At 44.9% G+C, this 19,683-nt stretch overlaps 24 pseudogenes; 17 read left to right on the plus strand and 7 right to left on the minus strand.

The window, feature by feature from the left end:
• The first annotated feature begins 2,096 nt into the window (after positions 1 to 2,096).
• Positions 2,097 to 2,214, plus strand: LOC148256287 (5S ribosomal RNA; annotated as a pseudogene).
• A 348-nt stretch (positions 2,215 to 2,562) lies between these two features.
• Positions 2,563 to 2,681, plus strand: LOC148256288 (5S ribosomal RNA; annotated as a pseudogene).
• A 343-nt stretch (positions 2,682 to 3,024) lies between these two features.
• Positions 3,025 to 3,143, plus strand: LOC148256289 (5S ribosomal RNA; annotated as a pseudogene).
• A 787-nt stretch (positions 3,144 to 3,930) lies between these two features.
• Positions 3,931 to 4,049, plus strand: LOC148256290 (5S ribosomal RNA; annotated as a pseudogene).
• A 743-nt stretch (positions 4,050 to 4,792) lies between these two features.
• On the plus strand, positions 4,793 to 4,911 carry LOC148256291 (5S ribosomal RNA; annotated as a pseudogene).
• A 205-nt stretch (positions 4,912 to 5,116) lies between these two features.
• LOC148256292 (5S ribosomal RNA) lies at positions 5,117 to 5,235 on the plus strand (annotated as a pseudogene).
• Positions 5,236 to 5,441: 206 nt separating this feature from the next.
• On the plus strand, positions 5,442 to 5,560 carry LOC148256293 (5S ribosomal RNA; annotated as a pseudogene).
• A 474-nt stretch (positions 5,561 to 6,034) lies between these two features.
• LOC148256294 (5S ribosomal RNA) lies at positions 6,035 to 6,155 on the plus strand (annotated as a pseudogene).
• A 192-nt stretch (positions 6,156 to 6,347) lies between these two features.
• LOC148256295 (5S ribosomal RNA) lies at positions 6,348 to 6,465 on the plus strand (annotated as a pseudogene).
• A 206-nt stretch (positions 6,466 to 6,671) lies between these two features.
• LOC148256296 (5S ribosomal RNA) lies at positions 6,672 to 6,790 on the plus strand (annotated as a pseudogene).
• Positions 6,791 to 6,996: 206 nt separating this feature from the next.
• Positions 6,997 to 7,115, plus strand: LOC148256297 (5S ribosomal RNA; annotated as a pseudogene).
• Positions 7,116 to 7,319: 204 nt separating this feature from the next.
• On the plus strand, positions 7,320 to 7,438 carry LOC148256298 (5S ribosomal RNA; annotated as a pseudogene).
• A 206-nt stretch (positions 7,439 to 7,644) lies between these two features.
• On the plus strand, positions 7,645 to 7,763 carry LOC148256299 (5S ribosomal RNA; annotated as a pseudogene).
• A 529-nt stretch (positions 7,764 to 8,292) lies between these two features.
• Positions 8,293 to 8,411, plus strand: LOC148256300 (5S ribosomal RNA; annotated as a pseudogene).
• Positions 8,412 to 8,616: 205 nt separating this feature from the next.
• On the plus strand, positions 8,617 to 8,735 carry LOC148256301 (5S ribosomal RNA; annotated as a pseudogene).
• A 207-nt stretch (positions 8,736 to 8,942) lies between these two features.
• LOC148256302 (5S ribosomal RNA) lies at positions 8,943 to 9,061 on the plus strand (annotated as a pseudogene).
• A 526-nt stretch (positions 9,062 to 9,587) lies between these two features.
• On the plus strand, positions 9,588 to 9,706 carry LOC148256303 (5S ribosomal RNA; annotated as a pseudogene).
• A 2,494-nt stretch (positions 9,707 to 12,200) lies between these two features.
• LOC148256304 (5S ribosomal RNA) lies at positions 12,201 to 12,319 on the minus strand (annotated as a pseudogene).
• An 856-nt stretch (positions 12,320 to 13,175) lies between these two features.
• Positions 13,176 to 13,294, minus strand: LOC148256305 (5S ribosomal RNA; annotated as a pseudogene).
• A 206-nt stretch (positions 13,295 to 13,500) lies between these two features.
• On the minus strand, positions 13,501 to 13,619 carry LOC148256306 (5S ribosomal RNA; annotated as a pseudogene).
• Positions 13,620 to 14,590: 971 nt separating this feature from the next.
• LOC148256307 (5S ribosomal RNA) lies at positions 14,591 to 14,708 on the minus strand (annotated as a pseudogene).
• A 1,236-nt stretch (positions 14,709 to 15,944) lies between these two features.
• LOC148256308 (5S ribosomal RNA) lies at positions 15,945 to 16,062 on the minus strand (annotated as a pseudogene).
• Positions 16,063 to 17,249: 1,187 nt separating this feature from the next.
• On the minus strand, positions 17,250 to 17,367 carry LOC148256309 (5S ribosomal RNA; annotated as a pseudogene).
• A 1,178-nt stretch (positions 17,368 to 18,545) lies between these two features.
• LOC148256310 (5S ribosomal RNA) lies at positions 18,546 to 18,664 on the minus strand (annotated as a pseudogene).
• Between the last annotated feature and the right edge of the window lie 1,019 nt (positions 18,665 to 19,683).

A 19,683-nucleotide genomic window follows, 5' to 3' on the forward strand; every position in this document is an offset into this window, starting at 1 on the left:
AATCTTTTTGCAGACTGGGCGTCAAACGTTACGCGCGATCGGAGCCACAGTCCGTTGGCATGAGTAGCGACGTTCAAAAATTTTGCTTAATATTTTACATGCACTTATTTGTAGTCCACCATGTGATAAGAGTCTCATTACGAGAGTCTTATATAGTAGAACAACGAAAAAAGAGGCGCAGCAGGCCTCTGTTCTTCTGGGTGTGAGTCGAAGCAACATGGAATTTTGCTCTGTATTAGAACTAGAAGTAGAGATGCGGTATGCCCGTAAAGCAAAATAAATGATGGGAGGGGGGGAGGGAAGGAGAAGGGCTATATGTATTTATAGTGGGCAATGGGACAGTTGCGATCATACAAACACTAATGCACAGGATCCCATGAGAACTCTGTAGTCAAGCGTGCTTGAGCAAGATTAGTTCTAAGATGGGTGACCTCCTGGAAAGTCCTCGTGTTGAACCCTTCTTTTTGTAGATGGAGTGTTAAATGTTAAGTGCGATCGGAGCCACAGTCTGCTGGTATGAGTCGCGGGGCCTGAAAATTTTGCTTAATATTTTTCGTGCATTTATTTATAGTCCACCACATGATAAGAGTGTCATTACGAGTATCTTACATAGTATAACAATGAAAAATGAGGTACGACGGGCGATCCATTCATTTGGGCGTGAGTCGAGGTGCCGGGCTATTTCGCTTGATATTAGAACTAGAAACAGAGGTGTGGTGTGTGCGCATAATGAAACAAATGACGGGAGGAGGAGGGAAGGAGAAGGGGTATAGGTACTTCCAGTGTGGAATAGAAGGGGTGAGATCATACCTGCATTAATTCACTGGATCCCATCGAATTGCGTAGTTAAGTGTGATTGGGCGGAAATAGTATTAGGATGGGTGACCTCTTGGAAAGTTCTCATTTTTCACTCGTTTTTTTACTGAAGGGACGTTAAACATTATGTGCTATCAAAGTCTTTGTCCCTCGGAGTGAGTCGCAATGCCAAGACATTTTTCTTAATATTTTTCGTACATTCATTTATAGTTCGCCACATGATAAGAGTGTCATTACGAGCATCTTACATAGTAGAATAATGAAAAACGAGGTGAAGGGGGTAATCCGTTCATCTGGGCATGAGTCGAGGCACTGGAGAATTTTGCTCTATATTAGAACTATAAGCAGAGGTGCGGTGTTCGCGCATAGCGAAACAAATAATAGGTGGGGAGGGAGGGAGAAGGGATATATGTATTTGTAGCACAAAATAGAAGAGGTGCGTTCATACTAGCACTAATGCATCGGATCCCATCGAACTCCGTAGTTGAGTGTGCTTTGGCGAGAGTAGTACTAGGATGGGTGATCTTTTGGAAAGTCTTCGTGTTGTGCCCGTCTTTTTACGAATGGGATGTTAAACGTTATGCGTAATAGGAGCCATAGTCTGCCGGCATGAGTCGTGGAACCAGATTTTTCATGCATTCATTTGTAGTCCATCACGAGATAAGAATGTCATTACGATTATCTTACATAGTAGAACAATGAAAATAGAGCTGTGGCGGGCGATCTGTTAATTTGGGAATGAGTCGAGATGCCTTGGCATTTCACTTGATATTAAAACTAGAAACAGAGGTGCGATGTGCGCGCATAACAAAATAAATGATGAGATGGGAGAGGGAAGGAGAAGTGGTATATGTATTTACAGCGCAGAATGGAAAAAGTGCGATCATACCAACACTAATGGGTGATCTCCTAGGAAGTTCTTATGTTGCACCCTTCTTTTTGCAGTGGAGCGTTAAATGTTACGCGGGACTAGAGTGACAGTCACTGGTTAATTCGCAAACGTGAGTCACAGCGTTGGAGCATTTTGCTTAATATTATTCGTGCATTTAATTATAGCCCACCACGTGATAAGATTATTATTACGAGCATCTTACATAGTAGAACAACAAAAAAAGAGGTGCGGCGGGTATTCCGTTCATATAGACTTGAGTATAGGCGCCGGGACATTTCAATCGATATTAGAACTAGAAGCAGAGGTGCATTGCGCACACAACGAAACAAATGACGGGAAGGGAGAGGGAAGGAGAAGGGATATATGTCTTTGCGGCGCAAATTAGAAGGGGTGCGATCATAACAGCACTAGTTCACAGGATCCATCAGAACTCTGCAGTTAAGCGTTCTTGGGCGAGAGTAGTTCTACAATGGGTGACCTCTTGGGAAGCACTCGTGTTGCACCCTTTTTTTTGCAGATGTGGCGTTAAATATTACGCAGGACTGGAACGACGGTCCGCCTATTCATTCATAAACGTGAGTCACAGTGCAGGGGCATTTTGCTTAATACTTTTCGTGCATTCAATTAAAGCCCATCACGTGATGAGAGTGTCACTGCGAGCATCTTGAATAGTAGAACAATGAAAAATGAGGTGCGGCGGGCGATCCGTTCATATGGGCATGAGTCGAGGTGCCAGGGCATTTCACTCGATATTAGGACTAGAAGCAGAGGTGAGTTGCGTGCACAGCGAAACAAATGATGGAAAGGGAGAGGGAAGGAGAAGTGGTATATGTCTTTGCGGCGCAAATTAGAAGGAGTGCGATCATACCAGCACTAGTTCACCAGATCCTATCAGAACTCTGAAGTCAAGCGTGCTTGAGCGAGAGTAGTACTAGAATGGGTGACCTCTTGGGAAGTACTCGTGTTGTACCCTTCTTTTTGTAGACATGGCATTAAATGTTATGTGGGACCAGAGCGATGGTCCGACGGTTCATTCACAAACATAAGTAACGGTGTCGAGACATTTTGCTTAATATTTTTCGTGCATTCAATTAAAGCCCATCATTTGTTGAGAGTGTCATTACGAGCATCTTACATAATAGAACAATAAAAAAGGAGGTGCAGCGGGGTTTCATATAGACATGAGTCGAGGCGCCGGGGCATTTTGCTTGATATTAGAACTAGAAGGAGAGGTGAGTTGCGCGCACATAGAAATAAATGATGGGAAGGGAGAGGGAAGGGGAAGGGGTATATTGGTTTGTGGTGCAAACCAAAACGATTGCGATCATACCAGCACTAGTTCATCGGATCCCATCAAAACTCCGCAGTCAAGCGTTCTTGGGCGAGAGTAGTACTAGGATGCGTGACCTTCTGGGAAGTTCTCGTGTTGCACCCTTCTTTTTACAGATGGGGTGTTAAATGTTATGCGAGAATGGAGCGACGGTCCGCCGGGGCAATTTGCTTAATATTTTTTACACATTCAATTAAAACCAATCACGTGATAAGAGTGTCATTGTAAGCACCTTACATAATATAACAATAAAAAACAAGGAGCGGTGGGCGATCCGTTCATATGGGCATGAGTCGAGGCGCCGGGGCATTTCGTTTAATATTAAAACTAGAAAAGGAGGTGAGGTGCACGCACAGCGAATCAAATGATGGGAGGGGAGAGGGAAGGAGAAGGGGCATATGTATTTGCGGCGTAAACAAGAAAGGGTGCGATCATACCAGCACAAGTTCACCAGATCCCATCAGAACTCTGCAGTTATGCATGCTTGGGCGAGAGTAGTACTAGGATGGATTACCTCCTGGGAAGCTATCGGCTCTCGTGTTGCATCCTTCTTTTTACAGACTGGGCGTTAAACATTACGCGGGATCGGAGCGACAGTCCACTGGTTCATTCGCAAACGTGAGTCACGGTGCCGGGACATTTTGTTTAATATTTTTCATGCATTCAATTAAATCCCATCAGGTGATAAGAGTGTCTGCGAGCATATTACATAGTAGAACAACAAAAAACGAGATGCGGCGCTATCCGTTCATATGGGCACAGGTCGAGGCGCCAGGGTATTTTGCTTGATATTAGAATTAGATGCAGAGGTGAGGTGCGCGCACAGCGAAATAAATGATGGGAGAGGAAAGGGAAGGAGAAGGGGTATATTACTTGTGGCGCAAACTAGTACGGGTGCGATCATACCAGCACTAGTTCACCGGATTCCATCTCAACTCCGTAGTTAAGCGTGCTTGGGCGAGAGTAGTACTAGGATGGGTGATCTCCTGAGAAATTCTCGTGTTGCACCATTCTTTTTGCAGACGGGGCGTTATACATTCAACTGGAGTGGAGCGATGGTCCGCCAGTTCATTTGCAAACGTGAGTCACAGCACCGGAGAATTTTTCTTAATATTTTTTCAGCATTCAATTAAAGCCCATCACGTGATGAGAGTGTAATTGCGAGCATCTTAAATAGTAGAAAAACAAAAAACAAGAGGCGGCGGGTGATCCGTTCATATGGACATGAGTCGAGATGGGCCGTTCGACGTTACGCACGACTAGAACTATTGTCCGCTGGTTTATTTACAAATGTGAGTCACGACGGTGAAAAATAATACTTGATATTAGAACGAGAAGGAGAGGTGCAGTGTGCACGCACAAGGAAAGAAATGATAGGAGGGGGGAGGGAAGGAGAAGGAGTGTATGTATTTGCAGCACGGAATGAAACTGGTGTGATCATGCCAGCACTAATGCACCGGATCCCATCAAAACTACACAGTTAAGTTTGCTTGGGCGAGAGTAGTATTAGGATAAGTGACCTCCTCGGAAGTGCTCGTGTTGCACTAATTTTTTTGCAGATGGGTCGTTCGACGTTACGCGCGACTGGAACTATTGTCTACTGGTTTATTCGTAAATGTGAGTCACAGTGTCGGGGCATTTTACTTGATATTAGAACGAGAAGGAGAGGTGCAGTGCGCACACACAAGGAAACAAATGACGGGAGGGGGGAGGAAAGGAGAAGAAGTATATGTATTTGCAGGGCAGAATGAAATAGGTGCGATCATACCAGCGCTAATGCACCGGATCCCATCAGAACTCTGCAGTTATGTGTGCTTGGGCGAGAGTAGTAGTAGGATGGGTGACCTCCTGAGAAGTACTCGTGCTGCACTCATTTTTTTGCAGATGATTCTTTCGACGTTACGTGCGACTTGAATTTTGATCTGCTGGATTATTCGCAAATGTGAGTCACGGCACTGTGGTATTTTACTTGATATTAAAACGAGAACGAGAGGTGGAGAATGCACACACAAAGAAACAAATGACGGGAGGGGGAAGAAAGGAGAAGAAGTGTATGTATTTGCAGCGCAAAATGAAACAGGTGCGATTATACCAGCACTAATGTACCGGATCCCATCATAACTCCGCAATCAAGTGTGCTTGGGCGAGAGTAGTACTCGGATGGGTGACCTCCTAGGAAGTCCTCGTGTTGCACCAATTTTTTTTCAGATTGGTCGTTCTACGTTACGTGCGACAAGAACTATGGTCCGCTAGTTTATACACAAATGTGAGTCAAGGCGCAGGGGCATTTTAATTAATATTAGAACGAGAAGGAGATGTGCAGTGTGAACGCACAAGGAAACAAATGATGGGAGGGGGGAGGGAAGGAGACGGAGTGTACGTATTTGCAGCATAGAATGAAACAAGTGCGATCAAACCAGCACAAATGCACCGGATCCCATCAGAACTCCGCAGTTAAGTGTGTTTTGGCGAAAGTAGTACAAGGATGGGTGACCTCCTAGGAAATTCTCGTGTTGCACCCATTTTTTTTCAGATGGATCATTCGACGTTACGCGCGACTAGAACTATGGTCCGCTAGTTTATTCACAAATGTGAGTCACGGCACCGTGGCATTTTACTTGATATTAGAACGAGAAAGAGAGGTGCAATGCGCACGCACAAGGAAACAAATGACTGGAGGGGGAAGAAAGGAGAAGGAGTGTATATATTTGCAGCACAAATGAAACAGGTGCGATCATACGAGCACTAATGCACTGGATCCCATCAGAACTCCACAGTTAAGTGTGCTTCGGCAAGAGTAGTACTAGGATAGGTGACCTCCTGGGAATGAAATTATGAACCACTGGTTCATTCGCAAAGGTGAGTCACGTTGCCGGGGCATTTTACTTGATATTAGAACGAGAAGGAGAGATGCAGAGTGCACCCACAAGGAAACAAATGACGAGAGGGGGGATGGAAGGAGAAAGAGTGTGTGTATTTGCAGCGCTGAATGAAATATGAGTGATCATACCAGCGTTAATGCACCGGATTCCATCAGAACTCCGCAGTTAAGTGTGTTTGGGAGAGAGTAGTACTAGGATGGGTTACTTATTGGGAAGTCCTTATGTTTCACCCATTTTTTGCAGATGGGTCGTTCGACGTTACGCGCAACTTGAACTATGGTCCATTGGTTTATTCATAAATGTGAGTCTCGGTGCCCAGGCATTTAACTTGATATTAGAAGGAGAAGGAGAGGCGCACAAGGAAACAAATGACGGGAGAGGGGAGGGAAGGAGAAGGAGTGTATGTATTTGCAGCGCGGAATGAAACAGGTCCGATCATGCCAGAACAAATTCACCGGATCCCATCAGAACTCCGCAATAAGTGTGCTTGGGCGAGAGTAATATTAGGATGGGTGACTTCTTGGGAAGTACTCGTGTTGCACCTATTTTTTTGCAGATGGGTCGTTCGACGTTACGCGCAACTGGAACTATGGTCCGCTGATTTATTCGCAAATGTGAGTAACGGTGCCGAGACATTTTACTTGATATTAGAACAAGAAGGAGAGGCGCAGTGTGCAAGCACAAGGAAACAAATGACGGGAGGTGGGAGGGAATAAGAAGGAGTATATGTATTTGAAGCGCGGAATGTAACATGTGCGATCATACCAGCACTAATGCACCGGATCCCATCAGAACTCTGTATTTAAGTTTGCTTGGGCGAGAGTAGTACTAAAATGGGTGACCTCCTTGGAAGTACTCGTGTTGCACCCATTTTTTTGCAGATGGGTCGTTCGACGTTACACGCGACTGTAACTATGGTCCGCTGGTTTATTCACAAATTTGAGTCACGACACCGAGCCATTTTACTTGATATTAGAAGGAGAAGGAGAAGTGTAGTATGCACGCACAAGGAAACAAATGGTGGGACGGGGGAGGGAAGGAGAATGAGTGTATGTATTCGCAGGGCAGAATGAAACGTGTGTCATTATACCATCACTAATTCACCGGATCCCATCAGAACTCCGCAGTTAAATGTGCTTGGGCGAGTGTAGTACTAAGAGTGGTGACCTCCTGGGAAGTCCTCGTGTTGCACCTATTTTTTTCAAAAATGCATTTGATGTTACGCGCGACTGGAACTAGGTTCTGCTAGTTTATTCACAAATTTGAGTCAACATACCGGGGTATTTTAGTTGATATTAAAAAGATAAGCAGAGGCGCAGTGTGCACGCACAAGGAAACAAATGACGGGAGGGGGGAAGAAAGGAGAAGGAGTGTATGTATTTGCAGCACGAAATGAAATAGGTCCGATCATGCCAGAACAAATTCACTGGATCCCATCAGAATTCCGCAGTTAAGTGCGCTTGGGCGAGAGTAGTATTAGGTTCGGTGACCTCTTGGGAAGTACTCGTGTTGCACCTATTTTTTTGCAGATTAGTCGTTCGAAGTTACGCGCAACTGGAACTACGATCCGCTGGTTTGTTCGCAAATGTGAGTAATGGTGCCGAGACATTTTACTTGATATTAGAACGAGAAGGAGAGGCGCAGTGTGCAAGCACAAGGAAACAAATGACGGGAGGGGGGAGGGAATCAGAAGGAGTGTATGTATTTGAAACGCGGAATGAAACATGTGCTATCATATCAGCACTAATGCACCGGATCCCATCAGAACTCTGCATTTAAGTTTGCTTGGGCGAGAGTAGTACTAGGATGGGTGACCTCCTCGGAAGTACTCGTGTTGCACCCATTTTTTTGCAGATATATCGTTCCACGTTACACGCGACTGTAACTAGGTCCGCTGGTTTATTAGCAAATTTGAGTCACGGCACCGAGCTATTTTACTTGATATTAGAAGGAGAATGAGATGTGCAGTACGCACGCACAAGGAAACAAATGACGGGAGGGGGGAGGGAAGGAGAAGGACTGTATGTATTTGCAGTGCAAAATGAAACATGTGCCATTATACCATCACTAATTCACCAAATCCCATTAGAACTCCGCAGTTTAATGTGTTTGGGCAAGTGTAGTACTAGGAGTGGTGACCTCCTGGGAAGTTCTCGTGTTGCACCTATTTTTTCCAGATAGGGCATTCAGCATTACGCACGACTAGAACTAGGTTTCGCTGGTTTATTCGTAAATGTGAGTTAAGGCGCCGGGGTATTTTACTTAATATTTGAACGAGAAGCAGATGTACAGTGTGCACGCATAAGGAAACAAATGATGGGAGGGGGGAGGGAAGGAGAAAAAGTGTATACATTTGCAGTGCGGAATGAAATAGGTGCGATCATACCAGCACTAATGCACCAGATCCCATCTGAACTCCGCAGTTAAGTGTGCTTGGGTGGGAGTAGTCCTAGGATGGGTGACCTCTTGGGAAGTCCTCGTGTTGCATCTATTTTTTTTAAAATGTGTCGTTCGATATTACACGGGACTGGAACTATGGTCCGCTGGTTTATTCGCAAATTTGAGTCACGGTGCCAGGACATTTTACTTGATATTAGAACAAGAATGAGAGGTGCAGTGTGCACGCACGAGGAAACAAATGACGGGAGGGGGAGGGAAGGAGAAGGAGTGTATGTATTTGCAGCGCGAATTGAAACAGGTGCGATCATACCAGCACTAATGCACTGGATCCTATCAGAACTCCGCAGTTAAGTGTGTTTGGGCGAGAGTAGTACTATTATGGGTGACCTCTTGGTTAGTACTCGTGTTGCACACATTTTTTTTTTCGATGGGTTGTTCGAAGTTACGCAGGACTGGAACTATGTTTTGCTGGTTTATTCACAAATGTGACTCACGGTGCCAAGGCATTTTAATTGATATTAGAACGAGAAGGAGAGGTGTGGTGTGCACGCACAAGGAAACAAATGACGGGAGGGGGGAAGGAAGGAGAAGGAGTGTATGTGTTTGCAGCACGGAATGAAATATGTGCGATCATAGTGGAACTTATGCACTGGATCCCATCAGAACTCCGTTGTTAAGTGTGCTTGGGCGAGAGTAGTACTAGGGTAGGTGACCTCCTGGGAAGTCCTCGTGTTGCACCCATTTTTTTGCAGATTGGTCGTTTGACGTTACGCGCGACTAGAACTATGCTCCGCTGGTTTATTCGCAAATGTGAGTCACGGTGCCGGGCATTTTACTTGATATTAGAACGAGAAGGAGAGGTGCAGTATGTACGCACAAGGAAACAAATGACGGAAGGGGGGAGGGAAGGAGAAGGAGTGTATGTATTTGCTGCGCAGAATGAAATAGGTGCGATCATACCAGCACTAATGCTCCGGATCTCACCAAAACTCTGCACTTATGTGCTCTTGAGCGAGAGTTGTACTAGGATGGGTGACCTCTTAGGAAGTACTCGTGTTGCACCCATTTTTTTACAAATGGGTCGTTCGACGTTATGCGCGATTGGAACTATGGTCCGCTGATTTATTTGCAAATATGAGTCACGCGCTGAGGCGTTTTACTTGATATTAAAATGAGAAGAAGATATGCAGTGTGCACGCACAAGGAAAACAATGATAGAAAGGAGGAGGGAAGGAGGAGTGTATGTATTTACAGTGAAGGATCAAACAGGTGCAATCATACCAGCACTAATGCATCGGATCCTATCAGAACTCTGCAGTTATGTGTGCCTGGGCGAGAGTAGTACTAGGATGGGTGACTTCCTGGGAAGTACTCGTGTTGCACCCATTTTTTTACAGATGGGTCGTTTGACGTTACGCACTACTGGAACTATGGTCTGCTAGTTTATTTGCAAATGTGAGTCACAACAGCGGAGCATTTTACATGATATTAGAACGAGAATGAGAGGTCCATTATGCACGCACAAGGAAACAAATGACGGGAGGGGGGCGAAAGTAGTACTAGGATGAGTGACCTCCTAGGAAGTTCTCTTGTTGCACCCATCTTTTTACAGATGGAGCTCCAAACGTTATGCGCGATCGGAGCCATAATTCGCCCGCATGAGTAGCGACGTTGAAACATTTTGCTTAATATTTTATATGCACTTATTTGTAGTTCAACATGTGATAAGGGTCTCATTACGAGAGTCTTACATAGTAGAACAATAAAAAAAGAGGCGCAACGGGCCTACGTTCTTCTTGGCGTGAGTCGAAGCGACATGGCATTTCACTCTATATTAGAAATAGAAGCAGAGATGCAGTTTGCCCGCACAGCGAAATAAATGATGGGTTGGGGGAGGGAAGGAGAAGGCTATATGTAGTTGCAGTGGGGAATGGGACAGTTGCGATCATACAAACACTAATGCACAGGATCCCATCAGAACTCTGTAGTCAAACATGCTTGGCCGAGATTATTTCTTGGATAGGTGACCTCCTGAAAAGTCCTCGTGTTGAACCCGTCTTTTTGTAGACAGGGTGTTAAACATTAAGTGCGATCGGAGCCACAGTCTACCGGTGTGAGTCGCGGGGCCTGAAAATTTTGCTTAATATTTTTCGTGTATTTATTTATAGTTCACCATGTCATAAGAGTGTCATTACGAGTATCTTACATAGTATAACTATGAAAAATGAGGTACGGCGGGCGATCCATTCATTTGGGCGTGAGCCGAGGTGCCTGGGTATTTCGCTTGATATTTGAACTAGAAACAGAGGTGTGGTGTGTGCGCACAACAAAACAAATGACGGGAGGGGGGAGGGAAGGAGAAGGGGTATATGTACTCGCAGCGTGGAATTGAAGGGGTGCGATCATACCTGCGCTAATGCACTGGATCCCAACGAATTTCGTAGTTAAGTGTGTTTGGGCAAAAGTAGTACTAGGATGGGTGACCTCCTGGAAAGTTCTCTTGTTCCACTCATTTTTTTAACTGATGGGACGTTAAACATTATGCGCGATCAAAGCCATTGTCCTTCTGAGTGAGTCGCAGGGCCAAGACATTTTTTTAAATATTTTTTATGCATTCATTTATACTTTACCACGTGATAAGAGTGTCATTACGAGCATCTTACATAGTAGAATAACAAAAAATGAGGTGCAGGGGGCAGTCCGTCAATCGGGGTGTGAGTCGAGGCGCTGGAGCATTTTGCTCTATATTAGAACTATAAGTAGAGGTGCCGTGTTCGCGCATAGCGAAACAAATAACAGGGGAGGAGGGAGGGAGAAGCGGTATATGTATTTGTAGCGCAAAATATAAGAGGTGCGATCATACTAGCACTAATACACCGGATCCCATCGAATTCCCTACTTGAGCGTGTTTTGGCGAGAGTAGTACTAGGATGGGTGATCTTTTGGGAAGTCCTCATGTTGTGCCCATCTTTTTACGAATAGAGTGTTAAATGTTATGCTCAATAGGAGTCATAGTCTGCCGGCATGAGTCGTGGTGCCAAAATATTTTGCTTAATATTTTTCGTGCATTCATTTATAATCCACCACATGATAAGAGTGTCATTACGAGTATCTTACATAGTAGAACAATGAAAAATGAGGTACTCTGGTGTTGTCACTCACATTTGAGAATAAACCAGCTGACCATAGTTCCAGTCGTGCGTAACGTCGAACGACCCATCTGCAAAAAAATGTGTGCAACACGAGGACTTCCCAGGAGGTCATAACTCCTAATACTACACTCGCCCAAGCATATTTAACTATGGAGTTCTGATGGGATCTAGTGAATTAGTGATGGTATAATGGCACCTGTTTCATTCTGTGCTGCAAATACATACACTTCTTCTCATTCCCTCCCCCCTCCCGTCATTTGTTTCCTTATGCGTGTACACTGCACCTCTGGTTTTCATTCTAATATCAAGTAAAATGTCTCAGCGCTGTGACTCACATTTGCAAATAAACTAGTAGACCATAGTTCCAGTCCCGCGTAATGTCGAGCGCCCCATCTGAAAAAAATAGGTGCAACATATGGACTTCCCAGGAGGTCACTACTTCTAGTACTACACTCGCTAAAGAATATTTAACTGTAGAGTTAGGATGGGATCCGGTGAATTAGTGATGGTATAATGGCACCTGTTTCATTCTGCGATACAAATACTTACACTCCTTCTCTGTCCCTCCCTCCCCCTGTTATTTGTTTCCTAGTGCGCGCACACTGCACCTCTCATTCTCGTTCTAATATCAAGTAAAATGACCCCGCGCCGTGACTAATATTTGCGAATAAACCAGCGAACCATAGTTCTAGTCGCGCGTAACGTCGAACGACCCATCTGTAAAAAAATAGGTGCAACACGAGGACTTCCTAGGAGGTCACCCATTCTAGTACTACTCTCGCCCAAGAACACTTAATTTCGGAGTTCTGATGGGATCCGGTGCATTAGTGCTGGTATAATGTCACCTGTGTCATTCTGCGATGCAAATACATACACTCTTTCTCCTTCCCTCCCCCCTCCAGTCATTTGATTCATTGTGCGTGGATACTGCACCACTCCTTCTCGTTCTAATTTCAAGTAAAATGCTCCAGCGCTGTGACTCACATTTGCCAATAAACAAGCGGACCTTAGTTCAAGTCGCATGTGACGTCGAGCAACCCATCTGCAAAAAAATGGATACAACACAAGTACTTCCGAGGAGGTCACACATCCTAGTACTACTCTCTCCCAAGCAGACTTAAATGCAGAGTTCTGATGGGATCCTGTGAATTAGTGCTGGTATGATCGCACATGTTTCATTCTGCGCTGCAAATACATACACTCCTTCTCCTTCCCTCCCACCTCCTGTCATTTGTTTCCTTGTGCATGCATATTGTACCTCTCCTTCTCGTTCTAATATTAAGTAAAATGCATTGACGCTGTGACTCACATTTGCGAATAAACCAGCAGATCATAGTTCTAGTCGTGCGTAACATCGAACGACCCATCTGTAAAATAATGGGTGCAACACAGATACTTTCCAAGAGGTTGCCCATCCTATTACTACTCTCGTCCAAGGACACTAAACTGCGGAGTTCTGATGGAATCCGTTGAATTAGTACTAGTATGATTGCACCTGTTTCATTCCGTGCTGCAGATACATACACTCCTTCTCCATCCCTCCCCCCTCCCGTCATTTGTTTCCTTGTGCATGCACACTGAACCTCTGCTTCTCTTTCTAATATCAAGTAAATACACTGGTGCCTTTACTCACATTTGCGAATAAACTAGCAGACCATTGTTCCAGTCGCGCTTAACGTCGAACAATCCATCTGTAAAAAAAATGGATGCAACACGAGTACTTCCCAGGAAGTCACCCATCCTAATACTACTCTCACCCAAGCACACTTAACTGCAGAGTTCTGATGGGATCCGGTGAATTAGTGATGGTAAAATGGCACCTATTTCATTCTGCGCTGCAAATACATACACTCTTTCTCCTTCCCTCCCCCCTCCTGTCATTTGTTTCCTTGTGCGTGCACACTCCAACTCTCCTTCTCATTTTAATATCAAGTAAAATGTCTCAGCACCGTGACTCACATTTACGAATAAACCACCGTACCATAGTTCCAGTCGCGCATAACGTCGAACGACCCATCTGCAAAAAAATGGGTGCAACACGAGTACCTCCCAAGAGGTCACCCATCCTAGTACTACTCTCGCCCAAGCACATATAACAGCGGAGTTCTGATGGGATCCGGTGCATTACTATTGGTATGATCGCACCTGTTTCATTCCGCGCTATAAATACATACACACCTTCTCCTTCCCTCCACCCTCTCATCATTTGTTTCTTTGTGCGTGCACACTGCACCTCTCTTTCTCGTTCTAATATTAAGTAAAATGCTTCGGCGTCGTGTCTCACATTTGCGAATAAACCACCGGACCATAGTTTCAGTAACGCTTAACGTCGAACGCCCCATCTAAAAAAAATAAATGAAACACAATGACTTTCCCGGAGGTCACCACTCCTAGTACTTCACTCGCCCAAGCACATTTAACTGCAAAGTTATGATGGGATCTGGTGAATTAGTGATGGTATGATGGCACCTGTTTCATTCCGCACTGCAAATACATACACTTCTTCTCCTTCCCTCCCCCCTCTCGTCATTTGTTTCCTTGTGCGTGCACACTGAACCTCAGCTTCTCTTTCGAATATCAAGTAAAATACACCATCGCCTTGACTCACATTTGCGCATAAGCCAGTGGACCAAAGTTCCAGTCGTGCGTAACGTCGAATGCCCCACCTGAAAAAAATAGGTGCAACAGGACGACATCTCAGGAGGTCACCACTCCTAGTACTACACTCGCACAAGCACAATTAACTGCGGAGTTTTGATGGGATCCGCTGAATTACTGATGGTATAATGGCACTTGTTTCATTCTCCGCTTCAAATATATATACCACTTCTCCTTCCCTCTCCCATCTCATCATTTATTTTCTTGTGCGCGCACACCGCACCTCTGTTTCTAGTTCTAATATCAAGCGAAATGCCAAGGCATCTCGACTCATGCCCAGATGAACAGACCGCCCCCCACAACTCTATTTTCATTGTTCTACTATGTAAGATAATCGTAATGAAATTCTTATCTCGTGATGGACTATAAATGTATGCATGAAAAATCTGGCGCCACGACTCATGTCGGCGAACTGTGGCTCCTATTGCGCATAATGTTTAACATCCCATCTGTAAAGAAACGGGTGCAACACAAAGACTACCCAAAAGATCACCCATCCTAGTACTACTCTCGCCAAAGCACGCTCAACTACGGAGTTCGATGGGATCTGGTGCATTAGTGCTAGTATGATCGCACCTCTTCTATTTTGCGCTACAAATACATATACCCCTTCTCCCCCCCTGTTATTGGTTTCGCTATGCGTGAACACCGCACCTCTACTTATAGTTCTAATATAGAGCAAAATTCTCTGGCACCTTGACTCACGCCCAGATGAACGGACTACCCCTTGCACCTCGTATTTGGTTATTCTACTATGTAAGATACTCGTAATGACAATCTTATCACATGGCGAACTATAAATGAATGCACGAAAAATATTAAGAAAAATGTCTTGGCGTTACGACTCACTACGAGGGACAATGGCTTTGATCGCGCATAATGTTTAACGTCCCGTCAGCAAAAAAACGAGTGGAAAATGAAAACTTTCCAGGAGGTCACCCATCCTAGTACTACTTCGCCCAATCACACTTAACTACGAAATTCGATGGGATCCAGTGAATTAATGCAGGTATGATCGCACCCCTTCCATTCCACGCTGCAAGTACCTACACCCCTTCTCTTTCCCTCCCCCTCCCGTCATTTGTTTTGTTGTGCGCACACACCACACCTCTGTTTCTAGTTCTAATATCAAGCGAAATACCCCGGCACCTAGACTCACACCAAGATGAATGGACCACCCGCCGTACCTCATTTTTCATTGTTATACTATGTAAGATACTCGTAATGACACTCTTATCATGTGGTGGACTATAAATAAATGCACGAAAAATATTAAGCAAAATTTTCAGGCCCTGCGACTCACACTAGCAGAGTGTGGCTATGATCGCACTTAACGTTTAACACCCGTCTACAAAAAAACGGGTTCAACACGAGGACTTTCTAGGAGGTCACCCATCCTAAAACTAATCTCGCCCAAGCACGCTTGACTACAGAGTTCTGATGGGAACCTGTGCATTAGTGTTTGTATGATCGCAACTGTCCCATTGCCCATTGCAAATACATATAGCCCTTCTCCTTCCCTCCCCCCTCCCATTAGTTATTTCGCTGTGCGGGCATACCGCATCTCTGCTTCTAGTTCTAATATAAAGCGAAATGCCATGTCGCTTCGACTCACGCCCAAAAGAACGGAGGCCCGCTGCGCTCTTTTTTCGTTGTTCTACTATGTAAGACTCTCGTAATGAGACTCTTATCACGTGGTGGACTACAAATAAGTGCACGTAAAATATTAAGCAAAATGTTTAAACGTTGCTACTAGTGCCAGCAGACTATGGCTCCGATTGCGCGTAACGTTTAATGCCCCATCTACAAAAAGACAGGTGAAACAAGAGAACTTCAAAAGAGGTCACCCATCCTAGTACTACTCTCGTCCAAGCACGCTTAACTACGGAGTTCGATGGGATCCGGTGCATTAATGCTAGTATGATTACACCCCTTTTATTTCGCTCTTCAAATGCATATACCCCTTCTCCTTCCCTCCCCCTACCCGTCATTTTTTTCCCTGTGCACGCACACCGCACCTCTGTCTATAGTTCTAATATCAAGTGAAATGCCCCGACACCTCGACTCACGCCAGAAGAAAGGACCGCTTGTCGTACCTTTTTTTTCTTTATTCTACTATGTAAGATGCTCATAATGACACTCTTATCACGTGGTAGACTATAAATAAATGCACGAAAAATAGGAAGAAAAATTTTCTGGCGACGCGACTCATGCCAGCAGATTGTGGCTCCGATCATATGTATCGTTTTTTGCCCTGTTTGCAAAAAGACAGTTCAACACGAGGACTTCTCAGGAGGTTACCGATCCTAGTACTACTCTCGCCCAAGCATGCTTAACTGCATAGTTCAATGGGATCTGGTGCATAAGTGCTGGTATGACCGCACCCTTTCCATTCCGCATTGCAAATACATATACACATTCTCCTTTCCTCCCATCTCCCGTCATTTTTTTTTGCTGTGCGCGCACACTGCATCTCTGTTTCTAGTTCTAATATCAAGCAAAATGCCCAAGCGCCTCGACTTATGCCCAGATTAAAAGACCACCTGCCACATCTTTTTTTGTTGTTGTTCTACTATATAAGATGCTTGTAAGGACTCTCTTATCATGTGGTGGACTATTATTGAGTGCACAAAAAAAAGTAAGCAAAATTCTTCGGCGCGGCGACTCACGCCGGCAAATGAACTAGTAGACTATGGCTCTGGTCGCACGTAACGTTTGATGCCCTATCCGCAAAAAAACGGGTGCAACACAAGCACTTCCCAGGAGGTCACTTATCCTAGTACTACTCTCACCCAAACACGCTTAACTGTAGATTATGATGGGATTCGATGCATTAGTGCTAGTATGATCTCACCCATCCTATTCCTCACTTCAAATACATATACCCCTTCTCTTTCCCTCCCCCCCTCCCATCATTTGTTTCATTCTATGTGGACACCGCACCTCTACTTCTAGTTGTAATATCAAACAAAATGCTCCGTTGTCTCGACTCACGCCCAGATAAATGGACCGCCCGTTGCACCTCTATTTTGCTTGTTCTATTATTTACGATGCTCATAATGACACTCTTGTCACGTGATGGACTATAAATGGATGCACAAAAAATATTAAGAAAAAAGCAGGTGCAACATGAAAACTTCCTAGAAGTCACCCATCCTAATACTACTCTCGCCCAAACACACTTAACTGCAGAGTTCTAATGAGATTCGGTGCATTAATGCTAGTATGATCGCACATGTTTCATTCTACGCTGCAAATACATACTCCTTCTCCTTCAATCCTCCCTCCCGTCATTTGTTTCCATTTGCGTGCACACTGCACCTCTCCTTCTCATTTTAATACCAAGTAAAATGTCCCGGCGCCGTGACTCATATTTGCGAAAAAAAAAGTGGAACATAGTTCTAGTAGCGCGTAACGTCGAACGACCCATCTACAAAAAAATGGGTGCAACACGAGGACTTCCCAGGAGGACACCCATCCTAGTACCACTCTCGGAAAAGCACACTTAACTGCGGAGTTCTGATGGTATCCGGTGCATTATTGCTGGTATGATCGCATCTGTTTCATTCTACGCTGCAAATTCATACACTACTTCTCCTTCGCTCCTCCTCCCATCATTTGTTTCCATGTGCATGCACACTATACCTCTCCTTCTCGTTCTAATATCAAATAAAATGCCCCAGTGTCGTGATTCACATTTGTGAATAAACCAGCGGAACAAAGCTCCAGTCGCGCGTAACGTCGAATAACCCATCTGCAAAAAAATGGGTGCAATATGAGGACTTCCCAAGAGGTCACCACTCCTAGTACTACACTCGCCCAAGCACATTTAATTGCGAAGTTCTGATGGGATCCAGTGAATTAGTGATGGCATAATGGCACTTTTTTCATTCCGCGCTGCAAATACATACAGTCCTTCTACTTCCCTCCCCCCTCCCGTCATTTGTTTCCTTGTGCGTGCACACTGCACCTCCCCTTCTCGTTCTAATATCAAAGAAAATGCCCCAGCGCCGTGACTCACATTTGCGAACAAACCAGCGAACTATAGTTCTAGTCGCGCATTACGTCGAACGACCCATCTACAAAAAAATAGGTGCAACACGAGAACTTCCTAAGAGGTCACCACTCCTACTGCTACACTCGCCCAAGCACATTTAACTGCGGAGTTCTGATGGGATCCGGTGAATTAGTGATGGTATAATGACACCTGTTTCATTCCGTGCTGCAAATACATACACCCCTTCTCCTTCCCTCTCCCTTCCCGTCATTTGTTTGCCTGTGCATGCACCTTGCACCTCCCATTCTCGTTCTAACATCAAGTAAAATGCCCTGGCGCCGTGACTCACATTTGCGAATAAACTAGCGGACCATAGTTTTAGTCGCGCATAACGTCGAAGGACTAATCTACAAAAAAATGGGTAAAACATGAGGACTTCGAAAGAGGTCACCCATTCTAGTACTACTATCGCCCAAGCACACTTAACTGTGGAGTTCTGATGGGATCCAGTGCATTAGTGCTGGTATGATGGCACCCGTTTCATTCCTTACTGCAAATACATACATTCCTTCTCCTTCCCTCCCCCTCCCGTCATTTGTTTCCTTGGGCGTGCACAACGCATCTCTCCTTCTCGTTCTAATATCATGTAAAATACCCTGGTGCCGTGACTCATATTTGTAAATAAACCAGCGGACCATAATTTCAATCACGCCTAACGGCAAATGACCCATCTGCAAAAAAATAGGTGCAACACGAGGACTTCTCAGGAGGTCACCACTTCTAGTACTACACTCCCCCAAGAACATTTAACTGCGGAGTTCTGATGGGATTTGGTGAATTAGTGATGGCATAATGGCACCTATTTCATTTCGCGCTGCAAATACATTCACTCATTCTCCTTCTCTCCCCCCTCCCATCATTTGTTTCTTTATTCGTGCACACTGCACCTCTCCTTCTCGTTCTAATATCAAGTAAAATGCTCCAGTATCGTGATTCACATTTGTAAATAAACCAGCGGAACATTGCTCCACTTGCGCGTAACGTCGAACGACCCATCTGCAAAAAAATAGGTGCAATATGAGAACTTCCCAAGAGGTCACCACTCCTAGTACCACACTCGCCCACGCACATTTAACTGCAGAGTTCTGATGGGATCCGGTGAATTAGTGATGGTATAATGGCACCTGTTTCATTCTGCGCTGCAAATACATACACTCCTTCTCCTTCCTTCCCCCCTCCCGTCACTTGTTTCCTTGTGCGTGCACACTGCACCTCTCCTTCTCATTCTAATATCAAGTAAAATGCCCCGGCGCCGTGACTCAAATTTGTGAATAAACCAGCAGACCATAGTTTCAGTTGCGTGCAACGTCGAACGACCCATCTGCAAAAAAATGGGTGCAACACGAGGATGTCCTAGGAGGTCATCCATCCTAGTACTACTCTCGCTCAAGCATACTTAATAGTAGAGTTTCGATAGGATTCAGTGCATTAGTCCTGATATGATCGTACCTATTTGCTTTCGCGCTGCAAATACGTACAATCCTTCTCCTTCCCTC

Source organism: Carica papaya, chromosome 5 (genome assembly GCF_054855325.1).
Source record: "Carica papaya isolate Zhongbai chromosome 5, ASM5485532v1, whole genome shotgun sequence".
Classification (NCBI taxonomy): Eukaryota; Viridiplantae; Streptophyta; class Magnoliopsida; order Brassicales; family Caricaceae; genus Carica; species Carica papaya.